Source organism: Stenella coeruleoalba (genome assembly GCF_951394435.1).
Source record: "Stenella coeruleoalba genome assembly, chromosome: 3".
NCBI lineage: Eukaryota > Metazoa > Chordata > Mammalia > Artiodactyla > Delphinidae > Stenella > Stenella coeruleoalba.
The window spans coordinates 89,900,981-89,906,980 of NC_137148.1; positions in this window are offsets into that span (position 1 = coordinate 89,900,981).

The window sequence follows — 6,000 nt, forward strand, 5'->3', positions numbered from 1 at the left end:
CCTAGTACTCATGCCCTGTGTATTTCTCTATTCTTGAGTATGTGCTGGCCCAGTGACTTGCTTCTAACCAACAGAATATGACAAAGGTAATGGGATATCACTTCCATGATTAGATATGACTTCTGCCTTGTTGGCAAACTCTCTTTTGCCTTTTTGGCATTTATGCTTTGACAAATCATGTTGCCATATTGGAGAAGTGTACAAGGCAAGTGACTAAGGATGCTCTATGTCCAAAAGCCTGCAAGTTGTTGAGATTATAGTCTAATAACCCACAAGGAATTAAATCCTGTCTAATTTGTGAGTAATTTTGGAAGCAGAGTCTTCCCTGGTTTGCCTTCACATGAGACATTAGTCTTGGCTAACACTTTGATTGCAGCCTGTGAGAGACTCTGAAGCAGTGAGCCCAGCTAAGTTATGCCTGGATTCCAGACTCAATGAAACTATGAGATAATAAATATATGGGTTTTTTTTTTAGTTGCTATATTTTTTAGTCACTTATTACAGTGCAATGGATAACTAATACAAAATGCCTTATGGTAGATGTTTTCAAATTTATTTATTTATTTATTTTTTTTTTGCGGTACGCGGGCCTCACTGTTGTGGCCTCTCCCGTTGCGGAGCACAGGCTCCGGACGTGCAGGCTCAGCGGCCATGGCTCACGGGCCCAACCACTCCGCAGCATGTGGGATCTTCCCGGACCGGGGCACGAACCTGTGTCCCCTGCATCGGCAGGCAGACTCTCAACCACTGCGCCACCAGGGAAGCCCTCAAATTTATTTTTTTTAGCACTACTTGGGCCCCTTAAATGTGTAAATGTGTGTTTAATTCTTCAAATTAAATAACTCCCCCTTTGTCTTCTTTTTATCCCCTTCACGCTCAGAATTCCCTATATTCAAATGTTAGACCTCCAGAACTGTGTCTCTAATTTTATCTTCTTGTTCCCATTTTTCTTCTCTTTGCTTTATTATACTTTACTTTACTTACCAGAGATCCCTTAAACTTTAACTTCAAAACCTTGAGTTTTTAGCTTCCATTATTATGTTTTTAATTTCTGAGAACTCTTTCTCATATTATTCTCTTCTATAGTTTCCCTTTTTCACAGATGAAAAAATTTTCATTTATTTCTCAAGATAATTATTATAGGTTTTTTTTTAACTTTTCTTCTAACCTTCTGCCCTGTTTCAGTATTCTTTGAATGACTTTACATTTTATTTATTTCAGTCCCTATTATATCAGTCTTTTTTCAAATATTTGGTTTATCTTATATCTCTATTCATATTTCAATAACTTTATTGAAGTATAATTAGCAAATAATAAGCTGCATATGTTTAAAATAAATAATTTGATACACTATGACATATATATTATGCCCATGGAAATACCATTATTTTCAAGAAAATTAACATAACCATAATTTCCCAAATTTTCCTCATGCCCCTTTTCTCAGTTATCCATGATGAAAAGCAAAATAGTAAAATGGAAGGCAGTTGTGAAGATGGCGGAAGAGTAAGACGCGGAGATCACCTTCCTCCGCACAGATACACCAGAAATACATCTACACGTGGAACAACTCCTACAGAACACCTACTGAAGGCTGGCAGAAGACCTCAGACCTCCCAAAAGGCAAGAAACTCCCCACGTACCTGGGTAGGGCAAAAGAAAAAAAAAAAGAAAAAACAGAGACAAAAGAATAGGGACGGCACCTGCACCAGTGGGAGGGAGCTGTGAAGGAGGAAAAGTTTCCACACACTAGGAAGCCCCTTCGCGGGCGGAGACTGCGGGAGGCGGAGAGGGGAGCTTCGAAGCCGCGGAGAAGTGCACAGCAATGGGTGCAGAGGGCAAAGCGGGGAGATTCCAGCACAGAGGATCGGTGCCGACCTGCACTCACCAGCCCGAGAGGCTTGTCTGCTCACCCGCCAGGGTGGGCGGGGCTGCGAGCTGAGGCTCTGAGGCTCGGGTTTCGGTTTCTGACAGAGCGCAGGGAGAGGACTGGGGTTGGCGGCTTGAACATAGCCTGAAGGGGTTGGTGCACCACGGCTAGCTGGGAGGGAGTCCGGGGAAAAGTCTGCACCTGCCGAACAGGCAAGAGACTTTTTCTTCCCTCTTTGTTTCCTGGTGCGTGAGGAGAGGGGTTTAAGAACGCTGCTTAAAGGAACTCCAGAGACGGGCGCGAGCCGCGGCTAAAAGCGCGGACCCCAGAGACGGGCGCGAGCCGCGGCTAAAAGCGCGGACCCCAGAGACGGGCGTGAGCCGTGGCTAAAAGCGCGGACCCCAGAGACGGGCGGGAGACGCTAAGGCTGCTGCTGCCGCCACCAAGGGGCCTGTGTGCGAGCACAGGTCACTCTCCACACCCCTCTTCCGCGGAGCCTGTGCAGCCCGCCACTGCCAGGTTCCCGGGATCCAGGGACAACTTCCCCAGGAGAACGCACGGCGAGCCTCAGGCTGGTGCAAAGTCACGCCGGACTTTGCCGCCGCAGGCCCGCCCCGCACTCCGTGCCCCTCCCTCCCCGCCGGCCTGAGTGCGCCAGAGCCCCCGAATCAGCGGCTCCTTTAACCCCATCCTGTCTGAGCAAAAAACAAACGCCCTCCAGCGACCTACACGCAGAGGCAGGGCCAAATCCAAAGCTGAACCCCTGTGAGCTGTGAGAACAAAGAAGAGAAAGGGAAATCTCTCCCAGCAGCCTCAGAAGCAGCGGATTAAAGCTCCACAATCAACTTGATATACCCTGCATCTGTGGAATACCTGAATAGACAACCAATCATCCCAAATTAAGGAAGTGGACTTTAGGAGCAAGATCTATGATTTTTTCCCTTTTCCTCTTTTTGTGAATGTGTATGTGTATGCTTCTGTGTGAGATCTTGTCTGTATAGTCTTGCTTCCACCATTTGTCCTAGGGTTCTATCCGTCCATGGTTTTTTTAAAAAAATTTTTTCTTAATAATTAATTTTAATAATGTTATTATACTTTACCTTCGTTCTTTTTCTTTCTTTCCTTCCTTCCTTCCTTCCCTCCTTTAGACAACGAATCATCCCAAATTGAGGAGGTGGTCTCTGACAGCAAGATTTATGATTTTTCCCCCTTTACCTCTTTTAGTGAGGGTGTATGTGTATGCTTCTGTGTAAGATTTTGTCTGTATAGCTTTGCTTCCAACATTTGTCCTAAGGTTCTATCTGTCCCTTTTTTTTTCTAAATAAGAATTTTTTAATTCAATAACTTTATTATACTTTATTTTATTTTTACTGTATCTTCTTTCTTTCTTTTTTCCTTCTTTCCCTCCTTCCTTCGTTCCTCCCTCCCTCCCTTTCTTCCCTTCTTGCCTTCTTTCCTTCTTTGCTTCTTTCTTTCTTCCTTCCTTCCCTCCTTTCCTTCTTTCTTTCCTCATACTTCTACTAATTCCCTCTACTTTTTCTCCCTTTTATTCTGAGCCGTGTGGATGAAAGGCTCTTGGTGCTCCAGCCAGGAGTCAGGGCTCTGCCTCTGAGGTAGGAGAGCCAACTTCAGGACACTGGTCAACAAGAGACCTCCCAGCTCCACATAATATCAAATGGCAAAAATCTCCCAGAGACCTCCATCTTAACACCAGCACCCAGCTTCACTCAACGACCAGCAAGCCACAGTGCTGGACAACCTATGCCAAACAACTAGCAAAACAGGAACACAACCCCACCCATTAGCAGAGAGGCTGCCTAAAATCATAATAAGGCCACAGACACCCCAAAACACACCACCAGACATGAACCTGCCCACTAGAGAGACAAGATCCAGCCTCATCCACCACAACACAGGCACTAGTCCCCTCCACCAGGAAGCCTACACAACCCACTGAACCAACCTTAGCCACTGGAGACAGACATCAAAAACAGCGGGAACTACGAACCTGCAGTCTGCAAAAAGGAGACCCCAAACACAGTAAGATAAGCAAAATGAGAAGACAGAAAAACACACAGCAGATAAAGGAGCAAGATAAAAATGCACCAGACCTAACAAATGAAGAGGAAATAGCCAGTCTACCTGAAAAAGAATTCAGAATAATGATAGTAAGGATGATCCAAAATCTTGGAAATAGAATAGACAAAATGCAAGAAACAGTTAACAAGGACCTAGAAGAAATAAAGATGAAACAAGCAACGATGAACAACACAATAAATGAAATTAGAAGTACTCTAGATGGGATCAATAGCAGAATAACTGAGGCAGAAGAATGGATAAGTGACCTGGAAGATAAAATAGTGGAAATAACTACTGCAGAGCAGAATAAAGAAAAAAGAATGAAAAGAACTGAGGACAGTCTCAGAGACCTCTGGGACAACATTAAACGCACCAACATTCGAATTATAGGGGTTGCAGAGGAAGAAGAGAAAAAGAAAGGGACTGAGAAAATATTTGAAGAGATTATAGTGGAAAACTTCCCTAATATGGGAAAGGAAATAGTTAATCAAGTCCAGGAAGCACAGAGAGTCCCATACAGGATAAATACAAGGAGAAATACGCCAAGACACATATTAATCAAACTGTCAAAAATTAAATATAAAGAAAGCATATTAAAAGCAGCAAGGGAAAAACAACACATAAGGGAATCCCCATAAGGTTAACAGCTGATCTCTCAGCAGAAACCCTACAAGCCAGAAGGGAGTGGCAGGACATACTGAAAGTGATGAAGGAGAAAAACCTGCAGCCAAGACTACTCTACCCAGCAAGGATCTCATTCAAATTTGATGGAGAAATTAAAACCTTTACAGACAAGCAAAAGCTGAGAGAGTTCAGCACCACCAAACCAGTTTTACAACAAATGCTAAAGGATCTTCTCTAGGCAAGAAACACAAGAGAAGGAAAAGACCTACAATAACGAACCCAAAACAATTTAGAAAATGGGAATAGGAACATACATATCGATAATTACCTTAAATGTAAATGGACTAAATGCTCCCACCAAAAGACACAGATTGGCTGAATGGATACAAAAACAAGACCCTTATATATGCTGTCTACAAGAGACCCACTTCAGACCTAGGGACACATACAGACCGAAAGTAAGGGGATGGAAAAAGATATTCCATGCAAATGGAAACCGAAAGGAAGCTAGAGTAGCAATTCTCATATCAGACAAAATAGACTTTAAAATAAAGACTATTAAAGGAGACAAAGAAGGACACTACATAATGATCAAGGGATCGATCCAAGAAGAAGATATAACAATTGTAAATATTTATGCACCCAACATAGGAGCACCTCAATACATAAGGCAAATACTAACAGCCATAAAAGGGGAAATCGACAGTAACACATTCATAGTAGGGGACTTAAAACACCTCACTTTCACCCATGGACAGATCATCCAAAATGAAAATAAGGAAACACAAGCTTTAAATGATACATTAAACAACATGGACTTAATTGATATTTATAGGACACTCCATCCAAAAACAACAGAATACACATTTTTCTCAAGTGCTCATGGAACATTCTCCAGGATAGATCATATCTTGGGTCACAAATCAAGCCTTGGTAAATTTAAGAAAATTGAAATTGTATCAAGTATCTTTTCTGACCACAATGCCATGAGACTAGATATCAATTACAGGAAAAGATCTGTAAAAAATACAAACACATGGAGGCTAAACAATAAACTACTTAATAATGAAGTGATCACTGAAGAAATCAAAGAGGAAATCAAAAAATACCTAGAAACAAATGACAATGGAGACACAACGACCCAAAACCTATGGGATGCAGCAAAAGCAGTTCTAAGGGGGAAGTTTATAGCAATACAAGCCCACCTTAAGAAGCAGGAAACATCTTGAATAAACAACCTAACCTTGCACCTCAAGCAATTAGAGAAAGAAGAACAAAAAAACCCCAAAGCTAGCAGAAGGAAAGAAATCATAAAGATCAGATCAGAAATAAATGAAAAAGAAATGAAGGAAACAATAGCAAAGATCAATAAAACTAAAAGCTGGTTCTTTGAGAAGATAAACAAGATAGATAAACCACTAGCCAGA